This window comes from Macaca thibetana, chromosome 5 (assembly GCF_024542745.1).
Source record: "Macaca thibetana thibetana isolate TM-01 chromosome 5, ASM2454274v1, whole genome shotgun sequence".
Classification (NCBI taxonomy): Eukaryota; Metazoa; Chordata; class Mammalia; order Primates; family Cercopithecidae; genus Macaca; species Macaca thibetana.
This window is the reverse complement of record NC_065582.1, coordinates 65687191-65705332: the sequence shown is the minus strand read 5'-3', so window position 1 is coordinate 65705332 and position 18142 is coordinate 65687191. Positions and strand designations below refer to the sequence as shown.

General features: G+C 34.8%; 1 long non-coding RNA gene across 2 annotated transcripts in view; it reads left to right on the top strand.

Moving 5' to 3' along the window:
• LOC126955703 (uncharacterized) overlaps nt 1-17362 on the top strand; it is a 70269-nt gene extending 52907 nt beyond the window's left edge. For both annotated transcript variants that reach the window (XR_007726048.1, XR_007726049.1), the window contains 2 exons: nt 14746-14849; nt 15795-17362. This is a non-coding gene — a long non-coding RNA (uncharacterized LOC126955703). The remainder of the gene's footprint in view (nt 1-14745; nt 14850-15794) is intronic.
• The last annotated feature ends 780 nt before the right edge of the window (nt 17363-18142 follow it).

The following is an 18142-nucleotide window of genomic DNA, read 5'->3' as shown; positions in this document are numbered from 1 at the left end:
CACTGCCAAACATTGTTGTACTGGGGGATGAAGCTTCCAGCACATGCTTTTTGGACGACATACTCAAACTGTAGCATACAGATAAGTGAGATCATGTGGTATTTGTCTTTCTGTGTCTGGCTTATTTCATTTGGCATAATGTCTTCCAGGTTCACCCATGTTGTTGAAATGACAGGATTTTTTTCTTCTTCTTCTTCTTTTTAAGGCTAAATTGTATTCCACTGTGTATATATACTATATCTCCCTTATCTAATTATCTGTTGATGGACACTTCGGTTGATTCCATATCTTGGCTATTGGGATAATGCTGCAGTAAATATGGGAGTGCAGATATGTCTTTGAAATACTAATTTCATTTCCTTTGGAGATATATATATGTGTGTGTGTGTGTATATATGTACACTCATACATATATATGTATATAAGATTGCTGGATCAAGTAATTTTTTAAATTATACTTTAAGTTCTAGGGTACATGTGCACAATGTGCAGGTTTGTTACATATGTATACATGTATCATGTTGGTGTGCTGCACCCATTAACTCATCATTTACATTAGGTATATCTCCTAATGCTATCCCTCCCCCCTCCCCCCTCCTCACAATAGGCGCCGGTGTGTGATGTTCCCCTTCCTGTGTCCAAGTGATCTCATTGTTCAATTCCCACCTATGAGTGAGAACATGTGGTGTTTGGTTTTCTGTTCTTGCAATAGTTTGCTGAGAATGATGGTTTCCAACTGCATCCATGTCCCTACAAAGGACACGAACTGATCCTTTTTTATAGCTGCATAGTATTCCATGGTGTGTATGTGCCACATTTTCTTTTTTTTTTATTATACTTTAAGTTCTAGGGTACATGTGTACAATGTGCAGGTTTGTTACATATGTATACATGTGCCATGTTGGTGTGCTGCACCCATTAACTCATCATTTACATTAGGTATATCTCCTAATGCTATCCCTCCCCCCACCCCCTCCCCACAATAGGACCTGGTGTGTGATGCTCCCCTTCCTGTGTCCAAGTGATCTCATTGTTCAATTCCCACCTATAAGTGAGAACATGCGGTATTTGGTTTTCTTTTCCTTCGATAGGAATGATGGTTTCCAGCTGCATCTATGTCCCTACAAAGGACATGAACTCATCCTTTTTTATGGCTGCATAGTATTCCATGGTGTATATGTGCCACATTTTCTTAATCCAGTCTGTCACTGATAGACATTTGGGTTGATTCCAAGTCTCTGCTATTGTGAATAGTGCCCCAATAAACATACCTGTGCATGTGTCTTTATAGCAGCATGACTTATAATCCTTTGGGTATATCCCCAGTAATGGGATGGCTGCAAATGGTATTTCTAGTTCTAGATCCTTGAGGAATCGCCATACTGTTTTCCACAATGGCTCAACTAGTTTACAGCCCCATCAACAGTGTAAAAGTGTTCCTATTTCTCCACATCCTCTCCAGCACCTGTTGTTTCCTGACTTTTTAATGATTGCCATTCTAACTGGTGTGAGATGGTATCTCATTGTGGTTTTGATTTGCATTTCTCTGATGGCTAGTGATGATGAGCATTTTTTCATGTGTCTGTTGGCTGTATGAATGTCTTCTTTTGAGAACTGTCTGTTCATATCCTTTGCCCACTTTTTGATGGGGTTGTTTTTTTCTTGTAAATTTGTTTGAGTTCTTTGTAGGTTCTGGATATTAGCCCTTTGTCAGATGAGTAGATTGCAAAAATTTTCTCCCATTCTGTAGTTGCCAGTTCACTCTGATGGTAGTTTATTTTGCTGTGCAGAAGCTCTTTAGTTTAATTAGATCCCATTTGTCAATTTTGGCTTTTGTTGCCATTGCTTTTGGTGATCAAGTAATTTTTTGAGGAACCTCCATACTGTTTTATGTAATGACTATCTTAGTTCGTATTTCTATCAACAGTGTGAGAGTGTTTCCTTTTCTTCACATCCTCACCAACTCTTGTTATCTTTCCTCTTTTTGATAATAGCCATTCTAACAAGTGTAAGGTAGTATCTCATTATGGTTTTAATTTGTATTTCTCTGATAAGTCATAAAGGTTTACTGAATTCAGTTTTTAATTCTAACAGTGTTTTTGGTGGAGTCTTCAGGGTTTTCTTATATATATAGGTTTTCTAGGTATAAAATCATGCCATCTGCAAATAGGAACAATTTAACTTGTTTCTCATCAGTTTGGATGTCTTTTATTTCTTTCTGATGCCTAATCTCTCTGGCTAGGACTTAGATTATTATATTGAATAAAACTGGCATTGTCTTGTTCCTGATCTCAGAGGAAAAGTTTTCAACTTTTAACCGTTGAGTATGATATTAACTGTGGGTTTGTTACATACGGCCTTTATTGTGTTGAGGTACATTCCTTCTAAATTTATTTAGAATGTTTATCATCATATATTTATATATTTTTTATATTATCTTATGCCAAACAGAACTCAAGACAGTTTTAAAAATATGGGCAGTATAAAGTAAAATTAGGAATCAGGCCTGAAAAACAATTACAGAAATAAGAAATAAATTAGAGAATAGGAAAAGTAATTACAGATATACATGCTGGAGCTTCCTCAGGTTGAGCCACAAATTTGGTCATAAACTTTCTGTCAGGAAAAGAAAATGGAGGCATGACTGTCAATTACTGAAGTCTTAAAGGCATTATTTATTTGAACATTTCTAAAGAAAATCCTGAGTAATAGAGGAGTAGCCCAGGGAACATAGGAAAGCTTGTTAACATCCCTGAAAGAAATTTACCAGTTCACATATTCTCCGTCATCAACACTTTAGTCCAAGACTTGATCATCTCATACCTGGACTATATAAAACTGCCTTCTAATTAGTCTCCCCTCTTCTACTCTTATAGTTTATACAGCAGCTTTTTAATAGTATCTTTTTCAAAACTTCTTTTAGATCACCTCAGTTCTCCTCTTAATGGGAAATCTTTCTATGGCTTTCTATTGTGAGAAGAGTAGAATCTAACTCTACTTTGCCTCAAATACCCTGCCTGATCTAGCCCTGGACTATCCCTCCAGCACCATCTCCTACCTTGTTCCCCTCATTCACTCTGCAACAACCACACTGAGCGTTATTTGGTAGCTTGCTTCTACTGCAAGCTACCAAACTTGCTTCTGCTGCACTAAGCTCCTGTCTTCACACAGCTTATCCCAAAGCCAAGGATACCTATTTTAGGTTTTTATTATGATAGAACCCACTTTTAGGCACCCAAGCCTTCCAATTATTTTCTGCTGCATAATCAACCACTCCAAACCTAATAGCTTAAAAAACAAACAGTTATTTAGCTTAAGAATGTGCAGTATGGGCAGATTTTAGCAGGGAAGGCTTGTCACTGTTTCACGCAGTATGAGCAGAAAAAACCCTTTGACAATTTTACTTTGAAAACGCTCAGCAAACAAGGAAAGGAGCTAAAAGAGTTTCCCACACTTGAATAAAGGGCATCTGTGAAAAAAAAAAAAAAGCTAACATCATGCTTACTATTGAAATAGTAAAATTCTTTTCCCATGGATTAGAAAGAGATCAGGATGACTCTTCTCACCACTTCTATTCACTATTGTATTAAGTACTCTAGAAAGTGTAATAAGGCAAGAAAAGAGAGAAAAGGCATAAGAACAGGGAAAGAACAAGACAAATTGCCATTATTCACAGATAGTATGATTTCTTACATAGAAAATTCTATGGAATTTACAAAAAAGTATTGGAATTAATAAGCAAATATAGCAAATTCACAGGATACAAGTTTGATATGTGAAAATCAATGGCATTATTACATATTTGTAACAAATGATTACAAGATAAAATTTAAAAACTATCATTTTCTGCAGCATCAAAAATTATACAATACTCAAGAAAATTTTAATGTAAGATGTTGTGGCAGACACATCCTGGGTTGACCCCAATGCTCCATGCCCCTATATAGTCTCCTTCCCTTGAGTATGCAAAGAGGTTGTGACTGGCTTCTAACCCATGTAAGATGGCAAAGATGATGGGATACCACGCCTTTGATTAGGTAACTCTGTATGGCAAGTGGACTCTAGAAAGACTCTTCTGTTAGTCTTAGAGAGGCACATGGCCATGTTGTGAACTGTTTATGAAGAGTCATACAAAAAGGACAGTAGGCATCCTCTAAGACATATCTAGAATACTAAAGACAAGTTTGAAAAAGGGAAAAAAACAAGTTGGAGTATTTACCATATTCTACTTGATTTCAAGACCCACTACATAAAGTAATAAACAGAGTGTGATATTGGCAGCAGCAGAGACAAGCAGGTAATCAAAACAGAGTAGAGACTAGAAATATATCTCTACATAGATGGTCAGTTGAAATTTGGAAAAAGATGCCAGGAAAATTTAATTTAAAAAGGAGTCATTTTATTTATTTATTTATTATTTAAGATTCAGTGTGTATATTTGAAGGTTTGTTATATGGGTATATTGTGTGATATTAGAGTTTAGGCTTCTATTGATCCTACTACCCAGATAGCGAACACAATACCCAATATGTCACTTTTCAACCCTTGCCTTCCCCTCTCCCTTTGCTGTTTTGGAGTCCCCAGTGTGTGTTGTTCCTATCTTTATGTCCATGAGTACCCAATGTTTAGCTAGTGTTTTGTTAAGGACTTTTGTGTCTATGTTCATCAGGAATTTTGGCCTATAGCTTTCTTTTTTGTTGTGCCTTTGCTAGATTTCAGTATCAGAACTATGCTGGTTTTGTAGAATAAGTTAGGGAGAAATTCCTCCTCCTCAATTTTTGAAATAGTTTCAATAGGATAGGTACCAGCCCTTGTTGGTATGTTTGGTAGAATTCAGCTATAAATCCATCTGGTCCAGGGCTTTTCTTGGTTGGTAGGATTTTTATTACTGATACAATTTTGAAATTTGATATTGGTCTGTTCAAGTTTTCACTTTCTTCCTGGATCTATGTTTGGAGGTTATATGTTTCCAGGAATTTATCCATTTCCTCTAGATTTTCTAGTTTGTGCATATACAGATGTTCAGTGACTACTGTCTCTGAGGTTCTTTGGTATTTCTGTAGGATGAATTGTAATATTATCTTTTTCATTTCTGATTGTGATTATTTGGATCATCTCTCCTTTGTTAATCTAGCCAGTGGTATATGGAACTTGTTTATCTTTTCAAATAACAAACTTTTCATTTTGTTGATCGTGTGTATTATTTTCTTGTCTCAATTTCATTTAGCTCTGTTCTGACTTTACTATTTTTTGTCTTCTACTAGCTTTAGGTTCAGTTTGTTCATGTTTTTCTAGTTCCTTTAGGTGTGAGATTAGGGTGTTTGAGATCTATCTCTTTGATTTAGTGCTATAAACTTTCTTCTTAACAAAGGCTTAACTTTCTTAAGCCTTTGCCACATCCCAGAAGTTTTGCCATGTTGTGTCCCTATTTTCATTTGTTTCAAAGAATTTTTTGATTTCTGCCTTAATTTTGTTGTTCACCCAAAAATCATTCAGGAACAAGTTATTTAGTTTCCATGTATTTGTGTGGTTCTGAGAATTCCTCTTGCTATTGATTTCTATTTTTATTTGACAGTGGTCCAAAAAGATGCTTGGTATGATTTAAATTTTTTGAAATATATTGAGATTTGCTTTATGAGCAAGCATGTCAACAATCCTAGAGTATGTTCCATGTGCAGAAGAATGTATATTCTGTGGTTTTGGGGTGCAGTATTCTGCAGATGTCTATCAGATCCAGTTGGTCAAGTGTTCAATTTAACTCCAGAATTTCTTTGTTAGTTTACTGGCTTAGTGATCTGTCTTATGCTGCCAGGGGGGTGTAGAGGCTCCTTCTATGAGTGTGTGGCTGAGTCTTTTCTTAGGTCTAGAATTAATTATTTTATAGATCTGGGTGCTCCAATGTTGGATGCATATATATTTAGAATAGTTAAACCTTAATCTTCTTTTTGAATTGAACCCTTCTATCATTATTTAATGCCCTTCTTTGTCATTTTTGAAAACTGTTATTGGTTTCAAGTTTGTTTTGTCTGATGCAAGAATAGTAACCCCTGCTTTTTATGTTTTCTATTTGCATGATAAATCTTTCTCCATTCCTTTACTTTAAGCCTATGGGTGTCAAGGTGTCACAACATGTGAGATGGGTCTCTTACAGACAGCAGAAGGATGGGTCTTTTTTTTTTTTTTTTTTAATTCAATTTGTCACTCAGAGAAGTTAAAATGTGTTTTCTACATATGGGAAAGACAGAGCTAAGCCTGATTCTGGCCTAAGCAAGCCCGAATGGCCTCCACAGTACATGTCTGTGTCAGCATCAGCTTGCCTGCTGGGAAATCATAAAGCAAAGGATTCATTGGGTAGATGCTGACCAGTGGGAGAGGGAGCTCTTGGATCCCTGATGGAGGCAGAAATGATTAGAGGAGAATATCTTGAATAGAATGGCATCTGTCTGGGTCAATGAAATTGTGGAGGAGATTCTCCCTCAGATTCATTCACAAGAGAAAGAGTTAGTTTGCGTATCAGTCAGACTTAGAGGATGAGATGAAAGCTTCTTAGTGTATCCTCCATCTCCTCCTTATGAGTTGTAAGGGTAGGAAAAGATGTGCCAGACAGAGAAAGAGAAGATGCTCAGTGTTGCCACCTCCTCTACCCACTTCAGACTTTTAGGCTTTCGGCAAGCAGCAGGACTAAATGGTAAAGCATGGAGATTGGCATTAAATCAAGTTCCGTATTCAACTTCTGAACTCCAGTGGAATTTCAACTTCTGAATTGATACTGTGTGACTATTTTTTATCTAAAAAATGAAAAAAAAATCATAAAGCCACTGGAATTTTCATATAGAAACAAGAATAAAACCCCACTGAATAAATTTTGAAGAAATATGATAGATTTTTTTTTAAGTTGTAGTTTTTTAAAAGACAAGGTCTTACTTTATTGCCTAGGCTGGAGTGTAGTGGTAAAATCTTGATTCACTGCACCCTTGAATTCCTAGCCTCAAGCCTCCTGAATAGCTGGGACTACAGGTGTGTACCACCATGCCTACCTAATTTTTAAATTTTTTGTGGAGATGGGGTCTTGCTACATTGTCCAGACTGGTCTCAAAGTCCTGGCCTCAAGCAATCCTCTCACCTCAGCTTCTCAGAGCACTGGGATTACAGGTGTGAGCCATTGTACCCAGCCAAAAAGTTGCATCTTAATTACAAGTATATACCTGTAGCAATTGTTTATTGGTATATCAAAGACAATTGTTTAAAAAAATTTAATAATTTCTTTCTAATTCTATCAATTGGATGAGTTTTGAGTCATCTCACTTTTATTGCATTTAGCTGGGGGATGGCCTGGGGCTCAGCTGAGATAGCTGAGATGGTTGAGCTTCTCTCTGTGATTTTTCATCCTTAAGAACGCTAGAAAGGGCATTCTCACATGGTGGTGGCAGCCTCTAAGACTGCAAGGCCTAATATGCAATATGCAATTGCTTATCAAGTCTCTATTTATATTACATTTCATGATTTCCCATTGGCCAGAACAATTTATCTATATCAGTGATAAATTTATCTATATCAGTGATAAACTGTTTCCCTCTTGTAGGAAACATACAAGAGGGAAATATACAAGAATGTGGATACTGGGGGCATGTTACTTTGGGGACCATTTCTTTGGCAATCTACAAAAATCTACCTTCTGGTCCCAGTGATTTTTAACCTTTTCCATAGGTAAAATACACTTGCCTCCTTTTAAGCCCAAAAGTCTTACAAGATTTGAAGTTCATAATCATGTGAATTGCATCAGGTCCAGAGCTGGAGAAAATTTCTTAGGTGTAGCTACGTTTGATTCAGAGATGTGTGAATAAAAAAGACATGTAATCTCCCCTGCCTCCACTCCCATTACACGGTGTTAGGTGAGAGAGGAGCAGGAGAACCATAAAAGATATTTCTGTTTAAATTAGGGAGGAATGAGAGGAACCTAGCAGTCACAGGTTCATAGCAACTCTGAAATCTAGCTGAGCATATGTTGTCAGGATTTCCTGCTCTGAACACAAAGAATGTTTCTTACTAGAACTCAGTTTGCCCCCTGAGAACAATTTGCTGACTACAGCTCAATTTCCTCCAGAGTTCTTGACTGCCATCTGAGAAGACCTTTGTTTTTCACAGGAAAGACCCTTGCTTACCACTGAATAGTTTTCTAAGCCTGGTTACTGCCTATAGAAAAGTTGGGGACCCAGACATCTCTTTCCGTTTTGAACTTTCTCAGTGCCTTTTAGTCTAAACTGGCAATACGTTGATTAATCCCATTCTCTTAGAAACATGGAGGATTTTCTGTAAATCTTATTGGTATTGGCTCCATGTCCCACAGCCACATTCTTTTTTCTTTTTTTCAAGAATGTTCTACAGTAAGCAGCATAATGACCTCTCATATTTGTGTATTTTATAATCTCACACTTGTAGCTATGTTATGATACATGACAAGGGGAATCAAGGTAGTTGATGGAATTTAACTTGCTATCCAGTTGACCTTAAATAGTGAGATTATCCTAGTGGGCCCAATGTAATCACGAGGATTCTTAGTTGTAGAAGTGAGAGGCAGGAGAGTAAGTGGCAGAGTGACATTATGTGAGAAAGACTCAACAGACTTCATTTAGATAGCTTTGAAAAAAGAAGGTGGCCATGAGCCAAGGAATGTGGGCAGCCTGTAGAAGCTGGAAAAGGCAAGAAAATGGATCCTTCAGAAAGAATCACAGTTCTACTAACACCTTGATTTTAGCCCAGTAGAGGTCAGTTTTGGACTTCTGACCTCTAGAACTATAAGATAATATATTATGTTGTTTTAAGTCACTGTTTGTGGTACTTTGTTACAGTAGCAATACCAACTATTACATTCATCTGCATTTGGACAACACCTTTAAGCTACCTAGGAACATTTTGTTCCAATGCAAACTACTATGGCTCAGTCTCTTACATTTAGATACCGGAAGATGTACTCAAATAATTTCATATCAGCATTGATGATGATAGCAAAGTACTGAGAAGAACCTACATGCTCATTATTAGTGGCATGGATAAATAAATTTTAGAGTATTCATACAAGGAATATGTATTCTCAGTTAACATTGGGTAAATATCTATCACGTTATTGTTAGGAAAAAAAGCTTTCCTGGAAAATATAATCTCTGAATCCTCTTATGTAAAATTCAAAAATAGTATACTTTAAAAAATGCTGACACATGTGTTTTAAAGATGTGAAGAAAAGTAAGAGATTTGCTCAGAATTCATTATAGCATTGGCCCCTGAGGGAAATGTGACCAGGGAGGAGGTACTGGTAATGTTCTACTCCTAAACTAGGTGGTGAATTTCTAAGTGACCATTTTATTATTCCTTAAACTATGCTTTTATATTATATCAGCTTCTTGTACATAAAATTTACAATAAAAATTCAAGAATTAAAAAAAGTAAAAAATAGAAAAAAATATGCCAAATGGTTTCCAAAGAAAATTGATGTAGCAATGTTGCTATTGAACAAATAAAAGGCATTATTAGGAAATCAACAGGGGTCCATTAAGCAAAATAAAAATAACAATTCACATAGAAGATATAATATTCCACAGCCTACTTTCTTATTTATTTATTCTTAAATTTCTTCAGTGAATGGGAGATATTGATGAAATGTAAGATTTATAGTCATTTTAGAAAACCAAATACTAATTTTTTGTCGTCCTTACGTTACTTTGGTGGTAGCAATCATGTGTGTTGAGAGAGACACATAAGAGATGGTGGAGAAATATGTTTAGTAGAATATTATCATGCTAATTAATACAATTTCATAATTTTAAGTAGTTCATTCTGTGAAGGCTTTTTGAAATGGGTAAATTCACAATGATTACAGCTGAATACAATATATATTTTCCTACTAGTTACAAAATAAGAATTAACAACGAAAACACAATGTCCTCTCATAACTTCCCTAAATTTTAAAAAAAGCCAAAGAAAAATATTCTTTTGAAGACTTAGTAAAGCATAACGGAAAAAGAATGCAGGAAATGATGTTAAGAATTTTTGATACTTGATTTTAGAATAACAATTTTAATACTAATAAACACCAATTTCATACTGAAGACATGTCTTAGGGCTTAGTGTGGACCTCACTTATCTCAGAAAACAGGAATTGGATAGTAGATATCAAATAAATGAGGCAACCAGATATTGGAGATCTTGATGGTTAAGATTAAAGTTAATATGTCATGTTTTAATTTTTTCCTAAATGGAAGCCAGATGATGGACTAAATTATCCTCCCCACCCAACTCCTACCACCTTTCTGCTTGTTTTCTTTGTGCTGCTCCATGGGTCTATGGCATAAGCAACTGTAAGTTACACTAGGATGTAGGAGAACATTCAGGAGCGTGTGGTTCTCCATCACTGAACAACCTCTGGGGAGTTTTTTGAATGCTGACTCACTCATTATTGCAGCCCCAACATGCAACAGGACACATATTAGACGCTTAGTAAAGACTTGTTGAGTGAATGGTTGACAGAGTGCATATTAATAGTAAATAATAATAAAAGGAAATGACTTTCAAAAAGAAGTTGCATTACTATTTTTAAACATCACACATTTAAATATTCATTATTGCTAGTGCTGTGAGAGCTTTATTGCAGTCCTGCTACTGGCTTTAGGTATTATCTCATGCAAAACACCTAATTCAGGCAAGGACCAGCCTCGGCAGGTTTTTATAACTATTTTTCCTTGCAGTTCTAATATCTTACACCTCTTTTGACTCACTTGGACTCCTTTTGGGTAGTTTAATATGTATGACTCTGCTTGTTTATTCTATCCTTAGGTAGGAACTAATTTAATAATATTGCCACTTCCCATTTACAAAAACTTACAAGTTAAATGGACTTGACCAGATAAAGCAGGCTAAAAAGGAACAAGATTGGACTTCACAGTGAACACAAATCTGACTAGCATCTAATGTTGTTCTGTGATTTTCCTAGATTTTTGTTCTTTCTTTAGAAAAAAAACCATTTTCACAATTTTCTAATTAATAAAGTAATACATATTCAATTCAGAAAACAGAAAAGAACAAATAAAAATATACTTAGAATTCCACCATACACAAATAACTACTTTTAAGGATTTTGCTATAGCTTTTCTTGGCCTCTGTCTATCTTTTCATAGATTTACACAATTTATTTTTTTTTACATAGGGCTTCCTTCTTTTATTTATTTAGCAATGTGTCAGCAATGTTTTCATGTCATGAAATATTTTAAACTTGTGAGTAATGCTGATTTTTAAATAATGTATTTAATAATATTTAATAATAGTAAATTATAATGATTACAAAATTCATTTCAGTCAATCCCCTACAATTGAACATTTAAGATGCTTTAAATTATTATTATTATTATTATTACTTTTGGAAACAAATTTTCTCCACATATGAAATTTTTATAAAAATCTTGATAATGATGGTTAGGTATACATATTAGGAGTATGCACAAGTGGCCTTTTAGCCCTTGTATTTTGTAATAATCTGTTCTTTATTTTTGGAAGGCCAGATTTACAAATGCTTATCTCAAAATCGTTTCTGACTTATCTGAACTCGGGCATGATGAATGATCATGTGACCTTACAAGTTATAACTATATCTTCAGGTCCTTTTTTCTTTTTCTCTTGGACAATTACGTATGAGAAATTGGGCTAGGCACTGCACAAAAGGGAAATAATTACAATTATAACTCTTGCCCTGAGCACCATTTACTCTCAACCATTGGTTGGTCATCACCAGTCAGTTCGATGAACTTGAGAATAATTTTGTTTTCTGTCCAAGGAAAAGACCACTTGGAATTTTTATTAAAATTATATTCAATGTGTTATTTAATAACAGAAAGTATTTACATTTGTAAAATCCTGAGCCTTCCTATCTGTTCCTGAATCTATTTATAAGCATGATTTTATATTATCTATAAACATCATTTTTGAGTATATTCAGGTCATGTAAGTCTTTAGTAAAATGTTACCTTTTCCTTCTTTAGGCCCTTTAAATAAATTGTTAATAATCCTCAATTATACTATCAGTTACTCAGTGCTTTCCTGATGCAAGACAGTGTGCGGAACATTTTGCATGAATAATTTTTTTTTTTTTTTAAGACAGAGTCTCACTCTTTTGCCCAGACTGGAGTGCTGTCGTGTGATCCTGGCTCACTGCAACCTCCGCCTCCTGGGTTCAAGTGATTCTCCTGCCTCAGCCTCCTGAATAGCTGGGATTGCAGGTGCCTGCCACCATACCCGGCTAATTTTTTTGTATTTTTAGTAGAGATGGGGTTTCACCATGTTGGCCAGGCTGGGCTCGAACTCTTGACCTCAGGCGATCCACCTGCCTGGGCCTCCCAAAGCATGAATAATTTTATCTAACCCTCACAACAACTACATGAAGAGGGAAAAATTATTATCTCTGATGCACAGATGGGGAAATTGAGGCTTGGATAAGTTATGTCTTGCCCAGAGCAATATACCTAGCAAGTTGCAGAAGAATTTGAGACCAAGCTGTTTGAAAAAAAATTTTTAAGTAAACTTTTTATTGAAGCATAACATATGTAAGGAAATGAGCAAAATAATAAGTGCACAGCTCAATTGATTTCTATAAAATAAACATACTCATGTAATGAACACACAGAATATTACTGGTATCCCTAGGTACTTCTCCTAGGCCCTCCAACTGTCATTAATCCCCTTGGGGATAACCAGTAGTCTAATGTTTGCCACTGTAAACTAGCTATGCCTTATGTGGAACTTCACTTTTCTATGTCTAGATCATTTTGTTCAACATTGTATTTTTGATTCATTGTTGGGTTTAGCTATAGTTTTTTCATTGTTGTGTAGAATTCTATTTTACATATAAAACACTATTTATGTATTCTATAGTAGGTGGCATTTGAGTTGTTTTCAGTTTGGGATTATTTAAATAATGTTACTATAAACATACTTTTTCATATTTGTTGGCATGTAAATTTCTATCAGGTATGTACTTAGGAGTGGAATAGCTGGGAAGACATATGCTTAGTTTTAGTATAGATTCCCAGATTTCCAAAGTGACTTCATCCTTTCCCACTTTTCACTGCAGTTTCTGAGAGTTCTTGTTGCTCTGGAACATTTTGCTCTTGTGTTTTTTAACTGATAAGTGTTAATAAAATGGAAAAATGTATTTTTTTCCTGTATGTTCATTTTATATATTTTGCTAAGTATCTTATTTTTCTAAAAAAATGCTCTAAAACTATGATAATATCTCCACCTTTATTTCTAATTTTGTATATTTATACATTATTTATTACACTAAGAATTTGTCTGTTATTGGTTTAATTTCTAGCAAAATATCTATGAAAATTATTTATTAATTCTATTGTTTCAAAAATTAATATTTTCTTCTTTCATACTTATTCGTTTTTAGCTTTCCTCAAGCTTATTTTTCAATCTTCATTAGCAGAGTGCTTACCTAATTGATTATTGTTTAAGAGTAAATTGTCTCTGCTGATGGAGTGAGCAACATAAATCCAGGAGAAATCTGCTGGAGAGATATTGAGTATAAAATATTTTTTCATTCAGAGAAAGAGAGAGACAGAGACACACAGGGAAAGAAATAAGGAGTTAATTATCCATTTCCTTCCCCAGGACTTTGCCATGTCTGCATGTGTGGATGAAGAGTGTGATTTTAATCTTACAACCAGGAAGGGAGTTAGTCATAGGGAAAATTACAGAGCAGATGATTAAAGATATGGTGGTCTTTTCTGATATCACAAAGTCACAGCCTTTCATCCAACTTCCTCTTATTAAAGACCAAAAACATTAAAAATAAAAAAAGGAAAAAGGAAATAAATATTTTCCCCAATTTTTAAACTTTTGAATTCTGTTTTCTATTATTGGCCAAGGCATTTTAACTGATTCGCTACCCATATCTTTCTTCATTTGTGTTTTGCTTGATGTAACAGGGACAGAGAGCTATGAAAATACCCTCCTACTGTTGTTTCTGTTTTTTTTTGGAAAAACTAGTTTTTAATTATGTGATCCTGTATTTTATTATGATTCAGCTTGAAGATTCATGAGTTATAATTTTGTGTCATAAACTTATTTTGTTCTTTCCCATCATATTCTTTTAAAAATACACAATCTACAATTTTTTACCCAGCTTCTTATTTTAAAGTATTATTTTGTTAGCATGTGAGAATTAATTTACTTTTCTTTCAAATAGTGTTAAAATGTACTTTCTGATATAATGTTGTTAAACAATTACTTATACTCAATGCTGTGTTTACGTATTTTCTGAGACTCACTTCTACTGTTCTTAGGCCATAATTTCCCCTTTTATATGTACAGATAAACCTTAATAGAATACTTTCTTGGTTTACTTTTTCCAGGATAAATAAATAGATGATATTCTTTCAGCTACTTTTACACATGAAGCAAAACTTTGGTGAACATAGAGCATCTGGCTTAAAATTTGTTCCCTGATGCATTTGTAGCCGTTTTCCCCATATTCTGGCATTTGGTGTGGTGCAGAAGTCCTGCCTCAGTGTAAGTGTTCTCCTGTGCTAGGTTACGTTTTTTACCACCTCTAGGCTGGTTGTCTTTCACTTCTCAACAGGGTATATCTGGTTTGGTTTTTACTCTTCGGATGTAACCTCTTTAAATGTTTAGATTCAATTCAATTTTTTTTCTACTAATACTTTATTTCAGTATTTTTTCTGTTCTATTTTTCAGAATTATTGATCAAATTTGGATCTCTGTGTGCTGTCCTCCAATTTAATACCTTCTCTGTTGCTGTTTTGTTTTCTTTCTTCTGGAACGTGGCAGAGTGCTTCAAGGTGGGTCGCAGATGTCTGACTCAATCTTCTACATTAATGGGTTTTCTCTGTATTGTTATAATTAATTTTAAATTGATTTTATAAAATTTATAATTATAGGATTTTTTTTCATGTTCAATTCCATTTAAATTTTTTCCTATTTGCCCATTCTTCTTTTTTCTTATCACTTTGAATATACTGATCTCACACTGAAAAGACACATTGATAGAAATTAATTTTTGAACTGAGTCCAAAGATTTAAACATCTGGTTATACCCTGATGAAAAAAGAAAGAAGACAATCTCTTTATCATGTCTGTCTTTTGTTTTGAAGTTATTACTTAAATTTTGTTAAAATAAATTGTGGTTTATTGCATTATTTTCCTCATTTCTTCACCTCTTCTTGCATCTGTTCCTTTGCTATGGCCTCGCCATCACAGATGGCATGTACTCATTTCATCTGGGCTTGGCTATGTGACTTGCTTTGGCTGATGACACATGAGCAAAAGTCACAGTTTGCATTCTAAGCGCAAGCCTTGAAGATCTCACATGTTCTTGCTTGTTTTATTTTCTTTCTGGCAGATCATGGAAATAATATAACTGTGGGTAGTCTGCTGGTCAGCAGAGCCACCCTAGGTAATTAATAGATATGCAGTGACAAAAAGAGCTTCCCAGTTGAGCCTAGCCTATGTCAATCAGATTCTAGTAGGTTCACAGATGCATGAGCAGTAAGAAAAGTTTACACTTATTGGAGTGATTTGTTACATAGCAATAAGTAACCAACACAATACATCTTAAAATATTTTCTCTGGTAAATCATTTTCAAAAGTAATTCTTTCTGTGCTTCTTGCTTAATAAAACTTTTTGTAAATCTTACTTTTAAAACGTTATTCTTCTTTGTCTTGAATTCCTCATTGAAAAAAGATTCATAGTTTTTTTTTTTCCTAATTCATCTGTCTTTAAATAGCGATGAGACTTCCTCTTTGAAGATCACAGGTGAGAAGATTAGATGCTTTCTCGGAAGCCCAGCAACCTGATGGGATTGTGGAGTGAGCCAGACCCAAATCAGAACTTCATCCCTGCATGGTTTATTTTGCTTGTTTGGCAAACTTGCCCCGCAGGTAAGCAGATCCAGTGTGACAATATCTTCCTGTGCCAGCTGTTCATGTTTTCAAAGAAGAGATTCTTCGGGGTTTTGTTTTGTGCCTTGAACCCTTCAAAAGCAAATGTCCCAATTCTAACTGGCTTATTACTTGTCCTGCTTCCTGCACTTCTAAAGAAGTTATCTGCTGCTTTGGGGAAAATTGTCAGCATGGTTCAAGGCATTTTATTTGCTTGATATCCTTGAAAGAGACTAGCCAACTGCTCACAAATCTCACTTCATCTCCCTCTTAGACATTCAGCTAACCTATATTTTTGTTTCCTCTGCCTGTGGCCATGTGATTGATTTCTCAGGAATACAATGTGAATAGAAGTGATATTGTTATTTCCAGGTCTGGCTCATAAAAACTTTCTATGAACAATTCCCAACTTTCCAACAGAGGCTAAAGAAAATGGAGAAAGTCCAATAACTAAGGATTGCATCTGACCCACTGTAGTACGCAATAAACTTTAACAATTATTGAAAAAGCAGAGATTTTGTAAGATTCTTCAGTTAAACAAAGTAACTATACTTGTGGTGAAGATCAAATTCAGAGAGATCTAGACTATGGCAAAGAGTATTACTCACCTTTACTATTAAATCAGACTGTATGTTAGGTCTTTCAACATGACCATCTTTGAATTTAACCTTAATCTCTCCATTTTCTGCTAACTGCTACCACAAGGCAGTGTCCAGTTATTTTTGTGTAGTGCTCCTACCACTTACACTCACACACCCTGTTTAGTTCAGATTCTGATGTCTCTGGATCAATTAATGTGAAAGGAAGGTGGCAGAAGTGGGATGGGGCAAAGGAAGTACAACTGTGATGCACCAAAATGGCAGGGTGCTCTGGAGTGAGTACTGATATACAGAGCCGGGGTCCCATTTTGGGCCCAAATGGCTGAGTTTTTGTCCTCTGCAGGGCTGAAAATCAGTTCTTGATATTCCTGCCTTGCTCAGTCACCACAATGGGCACTCATACATGGGTGTGATCTTAGCCAGATCTCTACAGTTGAAGATGGCCATTTGGGAACCAACTGGGGGCGCTATCTGCTGACTGACCATACTCTTGGTGACTAGGCAGTGACTTCTACCAAATTCTAGTTAATCTTACATTTCCTCTCACACACTAGTTTTTTCTTCCATTTTTTTTCTAATATACTGTTTTTCTCCTCCATGAAAATGTTTGGTATGACTCCTAACAGTTCTCTATTTTTTTTTTATTAAAAGAAATTGGCAGCGCTCAATGTCTGTGCAGAGAAGAAGAGGCAGCTTGAGACAAATAACTTTTGATCACCAAATAATTACGTAAAGGGCTGTTGGTTTCTTTTAGTTATCAAATTTTATTGGTATACCTAATGTATTTGACACTTGAAGTAAATCATTTTCAAATATCTTCCCTCTATTCTAGAAAATTATTTTAGTAAATTTCATAAAATGAAATGAGTAATAGTAATGGATAGATTTTTAAATTATGCTTTTTATGTATAATCATATAGCTTAGAAATACAAAAAAATTTAAAACAAACCAATTAAAACAAAAATAAATAAAACAAGAATGAAAAAAGAAAAAATAGAAGGAAAAATAAAGTAATTAAATGGTATAAAAAGAACAAAGTACAATTAATTCAATAATTTTAATAGCTACATAGCAATGAAACTTTGAACTTTTGGTTACAGTCTAATATAAGTTATCTATATAATTGGCAATTAATAAATGAATTATAAGAGAAGCAAAATATCTATAAAGGCTAAAATTTAGGCAACTAGGTCATAGCCCTGATGCACCATTTTATTATTATGATTTGTTTATTATTTTAAAAACAAGGTAGTTTCTTAAAAAGTTAACCATAAATTTATTATCTGACACAGCAATTTCACTCTGAGGTATTTATGCAAGAATAAATGAAAACACATGTCCATTCAAAGACTTGTGCACCAATCTTCATAGCAGCGTTTTTAATAATAGCCAAAAAGTGAAAGCAGTTTAATGCCCATCAGTTGGTAGAGGAATTAACAAATGTGGTATATCTATATGTGGAATATTATTTGGCAATAAGAAGGAATGATGTACTGATACATGCCATGACATGGATAAACCTCAAAAACATCATGCTAACTGAAAGAAGTGAGATGCAAAATATTACATAGTGTATAATTCCCCTTATTTGAAA